Source organism: Pyxicephalus adspersus, chromosome 1 (assembly GCF_032062135.1).
Source record: "Pyxicephalus adspersus chromosome 1, UCB_Pads_2.0, whole genome shotgun sequence".
NCBI classification, from domain to species: domain Eukaryota; kingdom Metazoa; phylum Chordata; class Amphibia; order Anura; family Pyxicephalidae; genus Pyxicephalus; species Pyxicephalus adspersus.
In genome coordinates this window covers 48,828,798-48,851,189 of record NC_092858.1, presented here as the reverse complement: position 1 = coordinate 48,851,189, position 22,392 = coordinate 48,828,798, and the positions used below count along the sequence as shown (strand labels likewise).

Sequence of the window (22,392 nt, the reverse complement as noted above, 5' to 3'; positions counted from 1 at the left end):
AGTCTTACATTTTGGCTAGACAGCCCTACTCAGATAATGTTACTGAATAATTTTGGAATTCAGGCAATTCCTTAACTCTTGTAATATCCACATATGTTACAACTTGTCCTGTGCTGGTCATACAATATATAGTGTTCAGTTAGTTAGTGTTTTACCAATATTTGTATATGTGGTACGTTTTACATGACTTCAGAGACCATAGGGGAAAATGGACTACAAAGTCATTTTTCCCCCAAACTCCCTTTGACATATGGCAGCTTAATAATACAATTTATGTGATTGAATGGCCCTGGCATGTCCATTTGTGACATGAATGCTTGTGGTGCCTGTTCTGAACAAATAACTCAAGAGGGGTCAAGTACATATGGGACAATTTTCATTTTTGATCTCATTAAATGACCTAATCTAAAGTGAATATAAAAAGAATTCGACAGCTGACCAATCCTGAGCAAACAATGTTTGAGTTTTGGATCAGATATGTTGGTATATATACAGTAAATGTACAAATGATCATGCAAACCCAAGCAGGAGCTCCCATCTATTTAGGGGTTTGCCCCCCTCCAACCAAATGATCAGAAGGTTAGAATGTTGTATGCGTGTGTCATGTTTTAGGATCTCTGATGGGGAGGGGGGGGGACCTGCTGTTTGTCAACATCAGCATCTCTTGCAAACTACAGAAAAGAAGAAAGAAAAAGTAACAACCAGTTATTTTTTTTTGCCTGACTGGTTACTCCGATTTTGGATGTGTCTAGTATTGGGGCACCCGTATGTCTGGCAGGGGCACTGAATAAATAATCTATTGGCTCGATAGTGCTCCAACAAACTAGGGACAAACTAGGTGCTGGTAAAAAAAAAACTCCCAGTACCAATATATCTTGGCCAATAATAGAAAATAGAGTAGAATTTTAATCCTTTCCGATTGTTCTTTCCTTACTTGGCAGGATCTGCTGCTGACATTCGATTTTTGAATGCTCGAACCAAATCAGAATGAGTGAAGACCACCTAAAAGCTTAGGCCAGCTATAGTATGCATATTTCTTCATGTAGACCAATCAGTCATAACCTGATGGATCTAACTGGACAATCCTATTAAAAAGAGAACACTGCTTAATATCTGGGAAAACATAGACAACATTTGCTTTTGGTCATTTTTACAGATATTGCACCCAAAAAGTAACCCATGTTGTTAACCTTTAATAAATCTCCTGTTGAAAAGTGATACTTTACAAATGTTCCTTTTCTAATAAACCATTCCCAGGCTAAACATCTGTAAAATCTGTCAGTCCCTCCTATTTATTCTGTGACTTGTAGACACCCACACAGGGGCACACTGGGTGAACTCACCAGCAGGCCAGACAAGCACAAACACCATTAATCTTTATTAATTAGCCATATTTAGTGCAATTATTCTTTTACATCATCTGCTGGCAAGCTATTACATAACCCTTCTGTGCAGAGACATTTGCATAGTCAACTGTACTTTTTTCAAGTACACCCAAGATATGCAGCATAATTCCTACAGAAGGTGAGGTATTTCTTGATATTAAGAAATGAAAGTAAGGGGAATCTTTTCAAAAGACTCAAATAAAAAATAATGTATTTTTGCATGTAATATTTACCTCCAGCTAGGAGGTATTTATTCAGTGCCCCTGCCAGACATACGGGTGCCCCAATACTAGACACATCCAAAACATCCAAAAGCCCTCAGACCATTGCTGGGCACCACCATTGTACGGTTCACTGCAGCCCCGATTTTTTTTCCCCTATGGGGCTGCCGCAGGGAGAAGCTACATATAGCATGTTCCCAAGCCACAGAGTTTCCTGGGGTGAGGAAGCGGTAAAAGCATCCCAACCTCAGTGCAAGTGTGAATTAGCCAAGTGAGTGGCACCCTTTTGTGCTTTTCTCCATAAATAAGTACATCGGTTGTTCCCACCTAGCTGTTAATTGATGAATAACATTGGTCGCTGTCCACAAGCTAGAATTTTGTCCCAGGGGACAATGGTCTAGTGCAGCAGTCGCCAACCGATGGTCCAAGGCTTTGGCCGGTGCACCTCCAGCAGGGTCAGGGGTCCCTGGTATGCATTGCAGGCTTAGGGCGGTGGGCGTGTTGTGTCTCTGGACACCCATCGCAGGTCTGGAGCTTGCAATGGAAGAGTTGGCGGGTTCTGGCATCATGATGTCACTCTGTCACGTCTTCCACTTTGAGTGACACATGGCTCCCCGCACATGCGTGGTCTGGAAATTAGTGGTCCGTGAGCTCCAAAAGGTTGGCGACCACTGGTCTAGTGTGTGTACAAAAAAATGTCTAGGCCTAAATGCCAGGGTTAGATGAACTTTCTAATTTGAGCAACTTTAGAATTTAATAAATAGCATTTGTTGCTCACTAATTGGTGTCAATTGTTGCCTAGAATTGCTGTTTATTAGCTCACTACATACATGAAAAGGAATAGGTAATACACACACATATATATATATGTATATATATTTAAAGGAATGGCTTCCAGACATGTTGCTATCTGGCTCTCAGATACATTCAAGTTTAAAGTCATTAGAACCACAATGCTTGTCAAAGGAGTTTAATAAAATGCATGCCATTGTTCCATAGATCTAAAGCAAGTATTACCTGCAAAGCCAGATTCCTCCCTAACAATTAGGGATTATCGCAGGCCAGTGTAGAATATACAAATATAAACAAGAAAACCCAAAATAGAGAGTTTGATATATCAGATCAGGCATTACAGGTTACAGTACTTAATGATTTCTAATTATACCGGTGAACACTGAATTACCAGAAAAGGTTTCATTAGTCTTGTGTAAATAGAATATCGGCAGAAAAAGCAAACACAAGCTGACCACAGAGAAAAGGACAGACAGAATTATAATGTTATGTTGTGTGTGTTATGTGTTTTACATCAAACTGACTACAGCTCTGGAAAGCTGCATACCACTTGTAATACACAACAAATGAAAGACAACAGCCCAATACAGTCCAAAATAATAAAATGCATGTGTATTTCTCATATGAGGGTATCAGAAAAAGCTCAATATGAAGAGTTTCCTCAATATGAAGTGTTTCTTATTCTCCAAGACAACAAAAAGGTTGTATTTTCACAAACCTCCAGACAGGTGCACAGCAGTAACAGGGTATTTAGACACAGGTGCTTTGCATCCCCACACCCCCATGCTTTGCTTTATACAATACACTCCCATTCTCTGCTTTCTCCTATACTACATAAGCCCCCGTACCTTGCATTATACTATACTACACACACCCCAAAGCTATACCATGCTGTATACTATACTACAGTGTTCTCGCCAGCTCCTTTTAGTGGACACACCACCCGACTGTTTTTGGTTGGTCACTGATGAGTTGGGTCACAGTACAGAGGATGCTACCTGCCTACAATATCTTCCCACCCGACTTAAAAAATGCCTTTCTTTATTCCATACTTCATACACTTATGCTCTTTGCTTTATATTTTACCATACTTCATACACTTATGCTCTTTGCTTTATATTTTACCATACTTCATACACTTATGCTCTTTGCTATATATTTTACTTTATAAGTTCAAATGGACTGTTTCTGACAGTGGGACCACTACTTATCACTGCTATCAACCAATCCTCAATAACTCCATTGCCTGGTTTATCTTTGAAACAAATAAGAATGGTAGAAATCTCATTGGTATACATGTGTTTGAGCAGTAGACCATTCTGTGATGCTGCACCGCAATCTAGCGGCTTCCACAGACTTTCAAAATCTTCAGCAAATGCTCATAATATGGTTCTCAAATATGTTATTTATCAATTCTGGAAACTTGCTTTGCACAATAACACATACAACACTTGGGCCTTCTAAGAGTATATCGTTCCCACGAGCTTACTTTAGCAACTGAAAACATCACCCTTTATTCCAGTACCTTTAGGACCTTGTTAACATTGCTCTTCAGAAAGAACATATCTTAAGCTTCTGATGATCAAGGAAAACTCCCAGGTGTAAAATTCCCATATATTGTAGGAGATCAATTATTATTATGTTACTGGCATTTAGGGGTCACATTTGACTAGCTGCATGTTATTTTTTTTTTCCATTCAGTTACAATGGAAGTCAATGAAACATTGTGTCAAATGACTATATAGTTCTTTATGTGTTTGAAAGATAGTACGTCCAGATTTCTCAATTGTTTGTTTCACTTACAGAAAAACTTTTTGTTTCTAATTTCATTATCCTTCTCTCTATTTTCTGAGCTTAGCTTCTCAGTGCATGTAAATGCGATATAATGTTCTTAGCACTGCATCTGCTTTTTACTTCTACAACTAAAACCATTGAAATCCAAGCCTTAAAGTGGACCTGTCATGAGAGAATTATGCAGAATGCTTTTGTGTACCTCTTGTTATGAATGATAGAATTTGACTGCCAAATTAAAGGCATTGATTTTGAGTCACTGGCAAAGAAAAAAGCGTACAAATAAGGTATTTGAACACGTTTGAACACTATTTACAGCAAATATGGTTTGGGTCTGTGGCTAAGAAAAAAATTGAAGCTAGGTGAGCTGCCACTGTTTAGAAGAATATAAGCACTAGCAGGTCCTATTTATCTCTCAAGAGGTGTACTTTAGGTGATTCATAAAACATTGAGTTGTGAAACACTGGTTCAATAGATAAATGTGACCTACCCCAAAAACAGAACAAACTACCACCATTTCAAGTAGAGAAACTGGTAAGGCCTGTTCAGACAGGGACCCACCCAGTCTTCCCCAATTATTAACGCATGCAAACTGAATAGCAACAGAAAAAATACAAAAAAATAGAAATATGAAACCACCTTTGTACTACAGATAACACTTGCCTAGGGACATCTATGCAGAGGAGCAGTTTGTGTAAGTTGATGATATGATTAATATAAAAATAATGAATTTTTTACTTTTCTAGACAAGTAACAAGAAGGTGGCACAGTTAGCTTAGTGGCAGCACTCTCGCCCTCTGACCACAGAATCTCGCCCGGATGCTATCTGCAAGGGGTTTGCCCCCTCCCCCCTGTGTTAGCATGAATTGGCTACAAGCACTCCGGGTTTCCCCCTACATCCCAAATACTATGTAGTTAGGTGAATTTAAACTGACCTTGTATATAAAAAACTATATATATATGTACCGGTATATAAAAAACTATTTATATATATATATATATATATATATATATATAAAAATAATACACACAATGTATGTACACACACTCACACACACACACACTAAAGTAGCAGTGTGAATGGGTCTACATGAGAACCCCCAGGTCATAGGAAGATCATAAACCAAAATAGCAGCTTAACTTTTCTGTTAATTTTCTAGTTCTCCATGCAAGCTCAGAAACATAAAAGTAAATCTGTAGTCTACTGTAGCCCAGTTGAAGGTTGCTGGTTGTTTGGTAGGGCCAATCTGAAAAAGGGGTTTGAACAAGTATGCACTATGCAGTCTAACAAGCAGATTACTTCTGGCCTGTTCTGGCTGAATGGCTGCCTGCATTTTCCACCTGCCTAGAAAAGCAGTGTTGGAGACAGGACAAGGTAGAAAATGCAACCTTAGTTTAAGCTGCTGTTCACTAATTTACACCTCCGAAACATAATTAGAAGACAGGGTCTGAGCTAGAGTCTTTCAAGTGATGGGTTAGCCAGCCATCACTGATGAAAGTGAAGACACCACTTTCCAGCCACCAGATACCCTCGTTGGTCTGGTGTCAATGGTGAGCCATATTTACACAATGTGTTGACAAAGATGCTTGTATGCTGCATCAACAGTCCAGGTGACAATACAGCAAGACAGAAGAAGAATGAGTAAGGCTAGGTATACATGAGCAATGGTTCTCGTCCGATAATCTTCTCAGGGCTGATATCAAACGAGAATCTGGTGTGTGTACAGTGCCAGTCATCCATCGCCAGAACGACCTTCCTGGCGGATCCACGGCCGATGAACGATTGTAATGGAAGTGAAGAGGGGTGCCACTCGGTCGTTCTCCCCAGGTCATAGAGCAGAACGGTGCTGTATGTGCAGCACTGGTTCATGCATCGTGCAGTCGTTTGTCGTTGGAAAGGCTCATGAAAGCACCTTTCCAACAACAATTATTGTATGTGTGTACATAGCCAAAAGACCTTCATGGCAGGATTAATTTAGTAAAAGTTGCAGATTCAACATTATATGGTAAAACTTATATAAGGGATTTGGTTTAAGTTAGGCTACGTGCACACGTAAGACTTTTGTCGTTGAAACGGATCTTTCACAATTCTTTCCAATGACAGAAGACTGAAAAATGCACGAACCAGCGCTGTACGCCAAGTCAGATCCATGAACGACGTCGGACAAGCGCTGTACACGCGTCAGGTAATCCATGATACCAGCTCTGAAGCGATAATCGGACGAGAATAATCTGACGTGTGTGTGTGTGTAGCCTTAGTCAGCCACACCTTGCACTGGTGTTATCAGTTTGAAATCGTTCCCCAGCATCCTTCCCTTCTTTTATCTTGTTGAACTTGACATTATGCCCTGCAATAGGCAATGTGTCTGCAGAGTTTAGTCACACTTGAAATAATGCATTTTAGAAATCACAAATAGGTATAGGTGGATAGTTCAGGTCATGGGTAAAATGGCCCGTAGGTGATGGAAGTTTACAAACATATATTCACCTATCCAACTAAGGTTTCATTAAAGTATCTCATATTTAATGCTTTGCTAGATAAAAAAAGTGAAGCAATGACTTATGTTTTTAGAACATGGAAGATATTGTGCAATGCTTTGCATACCTATCACTCTGTTGTGTGCTGTTCTTCCAAAGAAAGGGAAATACATAAGCAAAAGCAAGCCCCTTGGAAGGAAGGAAGATTTTGTACACAGAAGACATATAGTATATTTTAATGTATAAGTGATAAGCAAAACTATCTTTTTGTTGCCTATACATTAGGCGCAAGGCTCTTCTGAGTAAATTAGCACTGAAATGTACACTGGTGGTTGCAGTGCTCACCATATCTTATACAAAGATCACTTCATAAAAAGAAGTAACACACAGGCCCAGATCTACAACAGGTTCTGCTGTTATTATTTTCACTAGGTTAACATTCACCAGATACAAAACACATATTACATAAACATAACTGGATCAAATGTGTTCATCATTCATGTAATTGAATATGGAAAATAAATGAACAGCTCATTACTTTCTGTTATACATGGATTTTCAGGGACCAACTAATAGCAAAAATATGCGACACACCCAAAAACATCAGAAAAATGATTTCTTATATTGAGCCCCTTGACGTTCCTCAGAAACAGGTAACTGGTCACAATGGATCATTGTGAGCACACAACATATGAAGCTTGCAGTCTAATCAGTACACAAATTATACTGTATTATATAGGAAGAGATACTTTACATTTCTAACAAATGCAGCAAACATACCTGCGAGATGCACCCATCCATGCAAAGCTCAGGCCTATGAATGTGTACCTAGTTTTAGTATCCCACTATGCCCTTACCTTCAATAATTGTCACACTGAAGCTAGTTGTGGTCAGATGAGAGACTGGAAATCATCTCTGTCCCTTATTCTTGTTTTCGGTTTGAAACTGACAGCAATTGCCAGTCACAGCCCTGGGAGGGCCGGCTGCTATTACCGACCCAAGACCTGAAATTCCAGTTCTCTTACATTGCTGCCTGCTTTCCTAGGCAAGACAGCCCGGCCTACATGGTGGTGTCAGGTTGCAGAGAGCGAGCATTTGTAGCACCTTGCAAAACAAACATATCACATACCTGGATGTGCCTATACCTGTTGAGTTCGTAGTTAACCTTTTCCTCCCCGCTCCCAGCACCAAACAATGCATTTTCTTTTATACAATGCCTTTACAACTTAAAATCAGAATCTAATGTTTTACAGTGCAGATACACAAAATAATGATTATTAAACTTTTATTTATAATGACCAACATATTACACAGCACTCTAAATTATACAGGGATTGCAGCATGTTAGCATATCCACCAGATTATTAAAGGGGTGGCCATTGTGTATAGTGACTGAAAAAAACTGGTGATCGATTTATAAAGGTAGCAATCATATCAGCGGATTTTATAAATGAGGTAAACAATACTGTAGTTCCATATTATCTTCCCTTGTTATAAATTATATAACATTTTTTTATGTTAATCTAATTGTCTTGTTATAAATCTGCCCCATAATGATTAAGAGAAATTATGAATTTGTGAAATGAAATTGACATTGAAAGCACAACAGCATCAGAGAGTTTAATTTATTATTGCTACATCACTAAACATGCTCAGCTGAAAAAGTTTTTTTTGACAACCAATTCCCTTACTGGGTCATTTATAGAGAAGTGTAAAGGAAAAGGCTTGTAGTTGAGGCCGATTTTTAATACGCCGGGACTTCATAGCAGCAGTTTGTCATTCTGCATATGTAAATAATGTCTACAGTCATAAAGTGATATCGGAAGCTTGATAAAATAATGGAAGTAGGCAATTATTTTGAAAAAGAAATATGGAAGCATCTCCTGATACTTCACATATGAATAGGACTCATTCACACCAGTGGGTGTTGGCTCTGAGCAATGCTGCCCAAACGCAATCAATCCCAATAGCAAGGCAATTTGCCTTTTCCATATTGTCCCACAATGCATAATACGGTGATGTACATTATTGTGTGTAGAGGTTACATTCGGTAATTCATGTGTTGATGCAAAAAATAGTATGCAGCTACAATGAAGCCCATGGGTCCAAATTTGTACTGCAATTTAGCTTGCAAGAGAGCAACTAAGACCATATTTAAAAAATATTAATGCACATAACCAAAACCAGCTCAGCCAGCTGAATTTTCTGGCTATATTCTCTCCTTAAGACTGCATGTATAATACCTTAAAGTGGATGACAACATGTATGTTCTGGACATAAAGAATATATAAGTTCGGAGTATAGTAAATTCCATATCCTGCATCAACCTACATTGATCTAACAAATGTGCAGCCATGGGTGATCACAATTTTACCATTACAATTTCTTTAATATGTAAACATGGTTTTTGTAAAGATCTGTGACACCATTGTCTCATACACCTGCATTTCTTAGATCTTCAGATGTCCTAATTACTCTGAGCTATAATTAAGACAACTAATCACATGGCCTCCATGTATACATTCACAAGTCAGAACAGTGCAGCATGGCAGAATGCCCCCGGGATCTTCCTCTCCCAAGTGTATGAAAGGCTCTATATGGGGACAGCCACCCACCCCCACCTTGTGGATCTTATTGTGCTATATTCTATTTCCAATAATACTTCAAGACACTACAGATAGTATTGGCACCATCAATAAGAATTACGATATTAGAACAAAACAGAAGTTTATTAGAAAGGGCTCCACATGTCGGAAACATGAGCAAAATAAATTAAGGACTGCAAATATTTTGCATATCAGCAAACCAAACCCAAGAACAAAACATTTGTCATAACAGCCAGGAATATTGCGAATATCGTTCCACTTTTTAGTTCAGCTTCACAATTTTCGATTCCTCACTGCTAATCACAAACAGATGATAATACAGATGTATTATCCAGTGAAAAGGAAGCTGCATTATAAAACGAGTGAATAAATGTCTGGCTGAGCAGTGTGGAATGGCAAAGCTGTGTAAATCACAAGCTCATCTGCACAAAATTACAAATGTTCCTAAAAGTAGAACAATAACATGTAGTTTTATACAGTTTGTATAGAGCTGTTTGCTTGGAGTTTCACTGCAGTGTGCATTTTTACATAAGCAAGGAATGATCAGTTTATAAAATTGGTGTCTACATCAGCAATTTATACAGATTATTTCCAAGATGTGCAAGTGTGTTCAATTAATATTCAAAAAATAATCTTACACACATGATGGTTACACAGTACTGTTTAATTTACATGGACTAAAAAGGCACAGGATGTTTGTAAGAATTTTTTCAAAATTACAAAGTTTTTTGGGAGGTAATAGTGTCAAACCAGCCATAAACATCTTCACTGTTTGCACTGGAAGGGGGTTGAGCACATTTGCATTTTTTAAGTTTTAAAGAAGCCCAAATGGTGCATTCTGCTTTTTTGCTGTCCAAAAAAAAGTGCCCCATTACCATGAATGAAAATTTCACACAAGAGCAACACCGGAAACACTGGACAGAGACATTATTTTATTGGACAGCTAAATGGCAGATGGTAGAAATTAGCCAGGAAGCAAGGGAATGGCAGACCATAGTAACTATGAAATTAAAAGTGAATGAGAATGTAAAAAAAAAAAAAATGCTTTTATGGCAGACGTTGTGCCTGGCCCTACCTTTATCTCTGTGCTGAAGATACTGAGGGGTCTATTTATAAAACATTCCTTGGTGGAGAGTCAGTTACTGCCATTGAAACACAAGGACGTGAATCATTCTCCACCAGGGAAGTTTAAGTGAATGTCAGTCTTTCTAAATAGACCCCTTTGTATACACATACAAAGTTATAGTTAAAGCTATAGTTGTAGCAGGATCTTCCAGAGCTTTTACCAGACCTACCTTTGCACCATTCCTTGAATTAGCAAAAATTAAGTACCTGTGTTGTCTACACATAATGCTAAATAATTAACCAAACACATGCTTACCTCAAATTTAAATAAAACTATCACTTTGCTCAAACTAGATATCTGATCAGAACCATTGATTTCTCAAAATAATGTTTAAATATCACATAACCACTTAATGTAATTTTAATACAATAATTCATAAAATTTGTAAATAAACAGTATAACAAATAACTATATTATGTGTGTGGCCTGCATAAGTCTACAAATTAATCTTCATTTGACACCTGGCCAGTGTTGAACGTAGAGCCATATCATATCTACAAGTCATGATTCAACAATGCCTCCTCCTATTTGTCACTACATATACTGCCCCCTGGTGGTCTGGGTTTACACAACTGAACAGAAGGGGGTGGAGCTTAGCACAAAGAGGAGGCACGGCTTATTCTTGACTTGGACAGAAGTCAAGGTCTTGATCCTGCTCTAGAGATTCAGTTGGAAGATGCTCACACACACACACTGGGAGCCTACAAATTGTTGTTACGTGTATTCAGACTACGTCAGGCTTAGTAAAGTATTTAGACATAGTTAATGGTAAGTTACAAAAAAAAGTTATCTGATAAATTCATTGCAGTGAAACCGATAAAAGCATTCATCACTGATGTTTCCACTAAAACAGAATCATCAAGCACATCAGTCTTTAAAAAAAAAAAAAAAACTTTCTTGGGATAAAGGGTTTCTTACACTGAGGCTAGTCACATTATTCAGCTACACCTCCTTTCATAAAGAGAATGATCAAAGCCTTTCTAATTATACACAGAACAAGGAAATCTGCATGGCCCATGGTTGATTACCTAATGTTTAACTTAAATGTCCTGGAGTCAAAGGTCTGCAATATAGAATCTTATTATATTATTATTAACAAACCAGACCCAGAGAATTCACCCAATAATCACCAGTAGTTACAATAATACTGTTTGTGCTCACAACGCCCAGCACAGCGTAACTAATGATGCGACTCCCTTGTGATTAGAACTTTTATTTTTTTTTTTAAGTAGGAATTTTGTTAGACACATTCATCATTCACACACAGCTTTTACATCTAACGTTGATGACGCTCCAAATGTTAATAACCGTCTGCCTCACTAGACTTGAAGTATATGGATATTTGGTATAGAAACCAGTGAAAATATGTAGTCTGCCATTGAGAAATTCCTTATTTAAAAGGGAGTTTCAGAGATACTCGAGACCGTGAACAAGGGGGCAGCAAGTGGAGTTAGAACCTCTGATCTACCTACTTCGTCCTAATGCGGGGTTCAAAGTTTGGAGCCATCATATCAAAAGCCAGGCAACTGTTTCAGATGAACAGTGGTGGCATACTGCACATATTTCTCTTGGAAAAGGTTTTCTTTAGCTCATTTTTATGAGGTGGCATATTAGATCTCACAATCAAACATCTTGTTTTTCAGTGTCAAAGTTGATGTTGCCAACTTACGAGACTCTCCATGGAAACTTTTACAATTTACGCATAGTCCATTATTTTCTCTGGACAGAACTGGAGAGGATATTTCTCCATTTACTGCTAGTCTGCTTTATTTTCCTCTTTGTAACATAAAGGCTAAACTTTTAGAGGGGATTCTAGCAAAAGGTCCTTGGCTGATCTTCGGTGGCCAGTGTGGATCCAACCAAACATGTAATACAGACATTTAGGGGCGCGGACCTCTCTGGGCAGCTGAACCTGGGGCATTATAAATATATGATTCAGTAGTGCTACTTTATCCATATCCTGTATTTTTACCTGACAAAAACAAAAATCTTATCCTGCTAACAAATCAGAAAGAAAAAATGTACAAAACCAATGTTCTTTTCCTTGAAGTGGCCATAAAGTAAAAACCTCTTTTTGGGTCCTTTTCCAAGTAAAACTGAACATAAAACAAAGATGTGAGTCTCTAACCCTACTAGATTGTAAGCTCTTCGGGGCAGGCTCCTCTCCTCCTGTATCACTGTCTGTATTAGTCTGTCATTTGCAATCCCTATTTAATGTACAGTGCTGCGTAATATGTTGGCGCTATATAAATCCTGTTTAATAATAATAATAACCCAAGCTAATGAGTCATTTTGTTGAAATCATTTCATATCACAGATTTTTCAGTTTGTAAACCCCTTTCTACTACAATACCATGCCAGGCCACAACTCATCTGAAGACAGGAAGATGTCTTAACACCCATTGTCAGAGGTGAGACATCTCACCCAATTTAAGTATAAAAAGCCAGCACAACAACCATGATGGTATACAGCTCTTCTGCAAAAGCTACTAGCAAGGCTCCAGGCACAGACTGAAAAAATGTCTTTTTATTATTTTTATTATTATTATTATTATTATTATTATTATTAATAAACAGGATTTATATAGCGCCAACATATTACGCATCGCTGTACATTAAATAAGGACTTCTGAGTTTATGAGTCTAAATATTTGTATAAATTACTCGGAACATACTGAAGTTACAGGATTGCCTTTTCAGAATTACCAATGTCCGTCTCCATTATTTGTGTCTATGAAAAGCAATACGAACAGGAGTTCCAACATTTCCTCTCTATATACAAGTGTTTCTCAACCAGGATTTCATGGAACCCTAGGGTTCCTCCAGTTTGCTGGGGGTTCCTTGAGCAAAGGGCAGTTTGTGCCTCCCAGGTCAGTTTAAGTGACAGCCAAAAAGATCATTGGTATCTGTAGGGGTGACATTTTTCCCACTGGCCACCACACTAATGTACTATGAGCTGTAAATACAGTAATTATAGCAGGGGTTCCTTGAAGACCTGAAAGTTATTTTAGGGTGTTCCCCTAAAAAAAAAGGTTGAGAAACACTGCTTTATCCAAATGTAAAAAAAAATCCATTTGGGCCAGACCCCAACTTAAAGTGGACCTATAAATTGAGATTATGGAAGCTGCCATTTCTGAGCTCATTATCCCGATGGCTTGGATGTAACAATGATCATTTGGTTTCAGTCGAACATCAGATACAAGCATGCAGATAACTACATGACAAGCTGGATGACAATCAGCTGAACATCCATGTTACATACTTATTCTACTTATTCTAAGATACTTTGTATCTTTTTGTTTACTTTGTATCCACTACTGCTCCTCTATGAGTAGAACAGACAGGTTGTTGTCCTTTTCACTAAAAGCTTGCTTTTGCCTTCTACATGGAGTTTGGGCCATCTATTGTCATGCTGAGCAGGGGGCCACAGAGTCGCAGTTCAGATCTGTAACCAATTATTCCCCATAGTAGGTTTTCTGTATAAATTCTACTGTGATGACACTTGTTACAAAACATGGGACACTAGGAAGTTGGCACAATACAGAGGCACCAGACAGTTGGGGCATAAGATGGATGTGATGGAAAAATAGCATGTAGTAAGGGGGCATTAAAAATGCTAAAACAATGTATAGAGCAGAGTTAGAAAGATGAGATAATTGTTGGGGTTACTTGATACCCATTGCACAAACAACTAGGAACACTAAATTTGATGTATGTTTATCACCACCATGGTTGAAACAAAGTCTCGGGAGAACACTGTAGTAGGTACTGGGGAGACAGTCCCTGTAAACACGGCCTAAAGGAGATCTAAACACAAACATGTGATATATAGCAACTCACCAGTCATTAGATGAGGCAGCTGAACTAGAACAATCATAAGAACATATTGAGCACTACTTGTCATTATATTTGCTCCAGAAATGAATACATTTTGCATAGTGGTGGTATTGTTGACATGGACTCTGCACCTCACCACGTGCTTATCAAGTCTCTATGTGCAATGTGTGACACATGACCAGCGGCTCATCACAAATGTAATTATGGGAAAGCCTGCAAAATGTGCACAGTGTGTTCTATGCCTGCAGCTGAGAATTACAGAGACAAATAAGACTTGGGGACTGCTGGGAAGGATGGAGATGGATGACATGTTGCCAAAGCTGAATGTTATGGAGCCAGATGTGGTTATTGGTTATGTAGTATAATGCCTGCGTCCCTACACTTATATACTGGGGATGTTATTCATTTATTTGGCTTTGTACAACCTGCTAGACTGTTTTGCTTAACATACAGTGCAAATTCAGCACGGTTCTGTACATAGCTTCTTAAAAACATCAAAGTTATTTGAACTCTTCTCGAGCCCTCAGCTTAGGACATATCTAGACAGGCTGCATGGACTGTCCTAAGTGCCCACATGCGAGTCTCCATGATTGAATAAACTAAAATCAAATGGATGAGGGGGCAGACTAGGGAGGGGGTAAAGCTTGGTAGTAAAGGAATAGCAGTTTTTTCCATCCTTCTCGACATGAGGGAACCCTTCAAAACAACTTTCACGTCTTAAGAAACCCCTACTATAAACACTGGGGAACAATTTTGAACACATTTTTTGTTGACTTAAATTTTTAAGCTTATTTAGACTAAAATAGGTTTGCTGATTCTGTAAGTGCAGTTAGTTTTCTTCTATCATGTCATGTTTTTTCTCTACCGCTTATAATAATGCGATTGTTGTAGCATGGATTTGTAGAGGCAATTCATTTACACGCAAGACAGTGTGGTCAGAGGTTGTGCACTGCACTACGTAGTTAATAAGCAAAATTTATTTTTTTTACTTACACACGTATTTCCTTTCTTTCATATCACGTCTGGGTAAGTGCCTAAACATCCCTGATTCATTTTGTTAAATCTGTGGCAGTTTCACCATAGCCATTCAAAGGAGCGAACATTAGCACATTTGTAGAGCAAGCCTATTTGGCATATTTCAAAGTTAAACTTGGTGATCAAGATAAGTCTTGGGCCCCTCATAAGGTGTGCAAACAGTGTGTCGAGGTTTTACATATGTGGACAAAGGGAACACGTGATAGGATGCCATTTGGTATACCTATGGTTATACCTGGCCAGGAGATCATTTCAGTGACTGTTCCTCTTGTACAGTGAAAACTTCAGGATATAACAAGAAAAATAAATGTAACAGAGTATCGTAGTCTACCATTGGCTATACGCCAAGTGGCTGATTCAGTTGAAATCCCAGTGCCAGTTTTCGTTATACTACCCTCTTTTGAAGAACATGATTATGGTGATGAACTAGGTGACAAGAGGACTCTGTTCATAAGGGATTTGATCAGCATGAGTTGAGTGATTTGGCACGGGATTTGGGACTATCAAAGAAGGCTTCAGAACTCCTAGCATCAAGACTGCGTGAGAAAAACTTACTTGAAAAAGGACACAAAGGTATCGTACTCTAAGAACCAGAGAAATTGCATTTCTGCAGTACTTTAGAACTGACAATGGCTTTGTGTATTGCCATAACATACCTGGTTAAATGGAGGAATGGGGAATTCCAAACTATAACTCAACTGAATGGCGACTATTCATCGATAGCTCAAAGCGGAGCTTTGAAGGAGTGTGTCCTCCTTCACAATGGCAATATATTTGGGTCAGTCCCAAATGGCCATTTGGTTTATCTTTGTGAAAAATTTGCAGACGTAAAGAGAGTCATTGAGTTGTTGCAATATCACCAACACAATAGGATCATCTGTGTTGACGTTTTAAATGGTATTTTTCCTTCTTGGTCAGCAATGCAGATACACCAAGTATCTCTGTTATCTGTGCATGTAGGACAGCGGAGCTTGTGGAGGCATTGGGTGGAAAAGAATTGGTCTCTAAGATCTGCCCTAAAACCAGGTGATCCAAACATTCTACATGAGCTTGTTGATAGAAACATGATAGAAAGATTATTATATTTCCGCCTCTGCACATGAAACTGGGTCTGATGAAGCAGTTTGTAAAGCTTTGCCAACTGAAGGAGACTGTACCTCATTTTGGCATTTCCTAGCCTGTCATTTGAATAAACAAAGGTCGGTGTGTTTGATGGTCCACAGATTCGGCAGCTCATCAAAGATGATCATTTCATCAGGACAATGTCAGAAGTCGAAAAGAATGCTTGGTTATCATTGTCAAGGACTTTCTTGGAAACACACAAGCAAATATTTACATAGAAATTGTCCAAAAACTCTTGGAGAGCTACAAAATGCTTGGTTGCAATATGAGCATCAAGGTGCATTTCCTGCATAGCCATCTTTCTAACTTCTCAGAAAACCTTGGTGAAGTCAGTGATGAGAAAGGTGAACAATTCCACCAAGATTTGAAGGTCACGGAAGGACAGTATCAGGGCAGATGGGATGTACATATGATGGCTGACTATTGTTGAAGCACCCGGCGGGATTGTCCTAACACTGAACACTCCAGGAAAAGCTATAAGCGTAAATTTTACCTTAATCGCTTACCCGAATAATTTTCAAATGTTTTACTGCAAAAAAAATGTAATTGAGTAACAATAAATCCTTTGCATAAACAAAAGATATTTAAATAAACAGTACATTCAAGTTATTATTTCATTATTTTTTCATTGTATGTAAAATTTGACTGTTGAATTTAAACATTTGAATGTTTTTTGATAAAAATGGAGGGAACCCTGTATCATAAAAATTGGATGTGATAGCAAAAAACTGGGGTCATTTCTCAATTTACCACCCAAAAATTAGTAAAAAACAAGTGTAAGATCTAACACAACAAAAAATATATTCCCCAGTGTAAGTATTAAATCCACAGCTTTAACCTAGAGGGGTGGGAAAAAGCTTCCTACATTGCCCATCAGTGGGAAGAATGTCAACCCTATAGATAGCCAAAAAGACCATTGGTGTCACTTAATTTGCGCCTCCAGGTCAGTTTATTTAAAGCAGAACTAAACTAAAAACAATAAAAAAAAAAATTAAAAAAAATCACACCTTTAATCCTGCAGATCCCTCAATGGCGTTGGTCCTTCCCACAATCCGGTCCCGCGTCATCCTGCAATTCCTCTTTGTCCCGGCACTAAGTGCAGGGCACTGCTATCTTCAGTCTTCACTTCCATCTTCATAGCACGTCACCCGATCAGGCATTACACAAATGGGAGATCCGGTGAGGTAGCCCACTGTAAAGGGGAAAAAAAAAAAGAAAAAGAGAGCCGATCTCACTGCATTTGTGTGAGTTTGGCATCTCTTTCCCTTAAAAGAAAAAATGCCCCTTCTGCGCATGTCCGAGATAGGGCATGCAAAGAAGAAGCAGCCAGAGCCTCCTCGGAAGCGTGATGAAGGTATCCCAGGAGGCTCTGCTCTCCCATTCAGTCTTAAACGCCTACGCGAATAAAACTGAAAGGGGAGGTGCTGCACCCTTTTTTTTTTTGAGAAACATTAGGCTAGATGATGGTGCCGCAGCAGCTTAACAATAAAATACAATTTCACATTATGAGGTAGTAAGCAATACCAATACAGGAGAGGGGTCTGTACAACTGTCCAATACTAAAGGTTAGACCGGGGTTAAGATGTAAGCTTTTTATAGGTACAACCAAAACTAAAAATTCTTGTGACAGTCCTGACACAGCTTTACATGGATGGCACCATGCTTTGTTTGTGTATAGAGAAGCTCTCTTCATCCACTTTGCAGCTGCTGATAATTTTCTGGACTGTGTTTGTTTTTGTAAGCATAAAGAACAAGACATCAAATGTTATTTCCATGTCAAATTTGAAAATCAAACAAGCTGCTTCAACACACATTGTACACCAAGAAAATGTCTTATGCATCTAACACAGGAAGAGAAAGTGCAGCTTTGGGAACAGGAATATATCAGAAATACCCTAAAGTAATTATTTTCTGTATGACTATCTGTCTCTAACATTGTATTGAAGGAATTTTGGCCCACTCTTTTACAACATTGCTTCAGTTCATTGAAGTTTGCAGACATTTATTTGTGTACAGCTGTCTCTGACTGGGCCATTTTTTTTCTTTTTCAGCTATTCTGTTGTACCGTTTCCCCAAAAATAAGACCTACCCCATAAATAAACCCTAGCATGCTAAACCTGCAAGGGGGAACTATAAGCCCTACCCCAAAAGTAAGCCCTATCGGCTTATTCTGAGAGTGCGGTCACGTGGTACGAGGAGAGATACCAAGAGGACGAAGAGATCAGAGAGAGCAGATTTTAAAAGCACTGGAGCAAGGGGTCAAGAGATCGCAGTGTGGGTATTAACCTACTCTGGTGTGACATTACAACCTTAATAAGAGTTTGGTGGACTCTCTTTACAAAGGGCCGTTGCTAATATTTCATTCATTAGCAGCAATGCATATTAAATGATTGATTTTTTTTATTTTTTATTTTTTTGCTATTACTCTATTTTTAATATTATATTGGTTACTGTTCTGTGTCTTCATGTTACTCTATGAGTCATATGTTAATTGTCAGCACATTTTCTGGTTATGTTGCACTTGTTTGCTTATGAAGCTGTTTTTTTTTTCATTAATCATTTTTGTCTATTCTTATTCATGACTTCTTGTATAATACAGAAAAATATGTGATTTTGACAGGTCACAGGTAACACAGAAGTATCTTTCTATAGATTTTTTTTGTACATGAAAAAAAAAAATCCCCTGAAAATAAGCCCTAATGCGATTTCCAGAGGTAAAATTATTATAAGACCCTGTCTTATTTTCAGGGAAATATGGTGGATCGGCTGATGAGTTTGGGATCATTGTCCTTTTAGGTGACCTAATTTTGGCCAAACTTATAGAGGTGATTACACTTCCTGATGATCAGACATTTCAGTGCATTTGATTAACAGCCCGTGGCTGCTACCAACACAATTAATTCTTATAGACGTGGTAAGGGTGTATGTAATTTTTCACACACTGCTTCTTAATTTTGACTTAGTCCTTGGTAAATAAATCATGACACTGTGTAACATGTCATGTGTCCTTTATCAGAGGTTGTATGTAAACTGTGGAGAAGCAGATTAATTTTTATTATGTGCTATTGATGACTGTATACACCTATTACAGATAGCAGCTAAATCCCAGTTGATTTTTCCATGACTAAGTGTGACTTTTCTACAACCGGTGAAAGACAGTGTGATATCAAAACCTGTGGTTTTTCACTAAATATAAATATTGATATAATTATAGTTTTCCTATTATTACTTTAAAACTATCAAACCTAGAATGTTGAAAATCACAATGCCATGCTTGAAGACAAATCTTTATCCAGCTCAATAAAAAGCTTATGATAGTTGGATGTTTTGCAATGAAGCCTGCAGTCTTTGCAACATCTGTAATTGCTGGTGGTTCAACTGACAGGAAGCGCTAACACAGATATGCAATACATGCGACAAATATTTCCTGCCTTTCCGGCACCAGTTTTATTTCTTCACTAGATAAAAGACTACAGTTATAGAACAAGAAAAAAAGACAGGTAAATATAGAATGACTAGATATCTCTTTTAGAAGGAACTGAAATGTTTGTCTGTGGCACAGATTAAACTAACTTTTTCACTTTATATAAAAGGGTAGACAACCCTTATATGTAAATTAATACTGTTAAAAAAAAAAAAAAATAATAAAAAAACAATTAAGTGCAATGCCCTGTGCAAAAAAAAAATAAATAAATAAAAAAAGGGCAAAGCACCTCCCCTTTTAGTCTTGATCACCTCGGCGCAGAGCTTCCCGGGATACCTACGTCACACATCCCAAGAAGCTCTCCTTCTGTGCCTGCCCTAATCTTGGACATGCGCAGAAGGGGCATTTTTTCTATTAAGGGAAAGAGATGCCGATCTCATGGAAGCACAATGAGATCGGCTCGCTTCCTTTTTTCCCCTTTACAGTGGGCTACGTCACCCGATCTCGCCCCTGTGAAATGCTTGATCAGGTGACGCGCCAAGAAGACGGAAGAGAGGATGTCGTGCTTCCTCAGCTCCAGGACGAGGAGGAATTCCAGGACAAGTGAGACTGTATCGCAGGAAGGACCAATGCCATTGAGGGATCTGCAGAATTAAAGGTAAGCGTGATTTTTTTTATTTCAGTTTAGTTCCACTTTAATGAAACCTCCATAATATCTTATCACTTGTGCTTTTCACCCACATATGTATACACACACCCAAGCTCAGGGGTTGGCAAACTACGGCCTTTAGGCCAGATACGGCCTAGCCGGTGGTTTGTTCCGGCCTACCGCCCCCTGGCCGATCGGGCCTAATCCTGGCCGGCAACCCGCGTTGGACCCAGAACAAACTAGCAGAGCCGGAGGCACCTGAGCTCCAGAGCCGCATGTGGCGGCTCCCTTCCCTATTTACCGCGGCTGGCGTTAACACTTCCAGGAAGGGAAGATTCCGTCTCCTCCGTATGCATTGAGAAGGAGAGGAATTTTCCTTCAGGGGGCGTTCCTGGTGGGGGGTGGAGCCATTAGGGCGGGACTCGAGAGAGAGTCCGGTTCAGTGTGCTCCTGCTTACCCCTGAATTGGCCTAGTGGCCGAAAAAGTTTGCTCTGCTCTAGCTATTACATTGATTTTGCTGATAAATGGCCCTATTTACATATTTATAAAAAATGAGCTGGTTGATATGTGTATTCCACTAGGCTTATCCAAGTGAAGGCACAGAAATGTACTTTGAAGTGAGCAGTCGAGTGTTTGACACGTGCTGCAAAACAATAAAATTATTATATAATGCAGCAATTTTACCACTTGCACATCTTTCCTGACATATCCAAGAGCTTTAGGGAACAGAACAAAATGCACACAAGAAAATAGATCATTTCTGCATTAAACTAAATTCGAGCTCCCTGAATACTGATTCTACATTTTTGTGTCAATCTATTCATATACGTGGTAAGTAAAATGCCCAGCTACCAATATAAATCCTAAACTCAGGCAAATGTCATACACAGATTTTGATCATTTCTAGTTCCCTGTCTTGACCACTTTGTGACTATGACATACTGATGTCATGAAGGGTTTTCAGGACAACTTTGAAATGTCAGACATGATGATAAATCACAAATAGAGTCTGACATTTTGTTAGAAAGTGCTTTCATCTCCAAAAAGATAAATACAGCTTGATGTGATGCACACCAAATGTTAGTCTTACTTTTTAAAACTAAGTTTCAGCAAATCTAGCCAGCAAAGCCAGTTTTGCAGCATTGGGCCTGATTTATTAAAGATCTCCAAGGCTGAAGAAGATACACGTTCATCAGTGAAGTTGGGTGATCCAGCAAACCTAGAATGGTTCTGGTCTAGAATAGAAAACATTTACTAACAAAAAGCAATTAAAAGCAATTCAATCCTTTCTCACCTTGGAGAGCCTTAACAAAAAATGCCCCATTTTCTCTGTTTAAAGTAAGTATTAGTAATCAGCACAGGTTTGGGTGGATTTTCCTGGTCCAAAAAATCATCTCCTACTTCCCACCTGTAATTTGTGCTGATCCCCTTTTTTCCCATGTTTTCTGACATTTGTAATGTTAGCCGAAAGATGAATATATCAGAGCTTGAAAATAGTATACACCTCATCTACATTTGTATTCTATTTTTAAGAATACAAATGGAAAAAATGACCTGAACTTGGTATCAGCCCCTTGGCCTTGAAGCTGCATATATCTGCTACAGTACATATCTTCTGACAAGGACAGAATGCTGAAAGAGTAGAGAAAAGAGACGACCTGGCAACAAATCAGCATATAAAAATAAATCTGTAGACACAATAAATTCTACAGTGCCTAGGCTGTCCTGGGCCCCGACCACATAAGATACTAGCATTCCATAATGGTCAATGGTGAGCACCTTGTTCAGATCGTTCAAGGACCATAACACTGATAGACTATGGACATACCAGCTAATGAGCAGTACTTATACCTGCATCTCAGGCCATTTTCAAACAAATTAAAGAAAAGAGGGCATGTTTACCTTTAGGCCCAAAACTGCACGTT

General features: G+C 38.6%; 1 protein-coding gene across 7 annotated transcripts in view; it reads right to left on the bottom strand.

Annotated features, from left to right (window-relative positions):
• ELF1 (E74 like ETS transcription factor 1) overlaps window positions 1-22,392 on the bottom strand; it is a 77,098-nt gene that overhangs the window by 24,581 nt on the left and 30,125 nt on the right. The window contains exon 1 of one of the 7 annotated variants that reach the window (XM_072410402.1): window positions 17,401-17,418. The exons of 5 other annotated variants lie outside the window; for them this stretch is intronic. The gene's annotated coding sequence lies outside the window, so the exon portion shown is untranslated. Of the gene's footprint in view, window positions 1-7,524; window positions 7,662-17,400; window positions 17,419-22,392 lie in introns of those variants that run through there. One more of the 7 variants, XM_072410417.1, reaches the window with a different exon arrangement.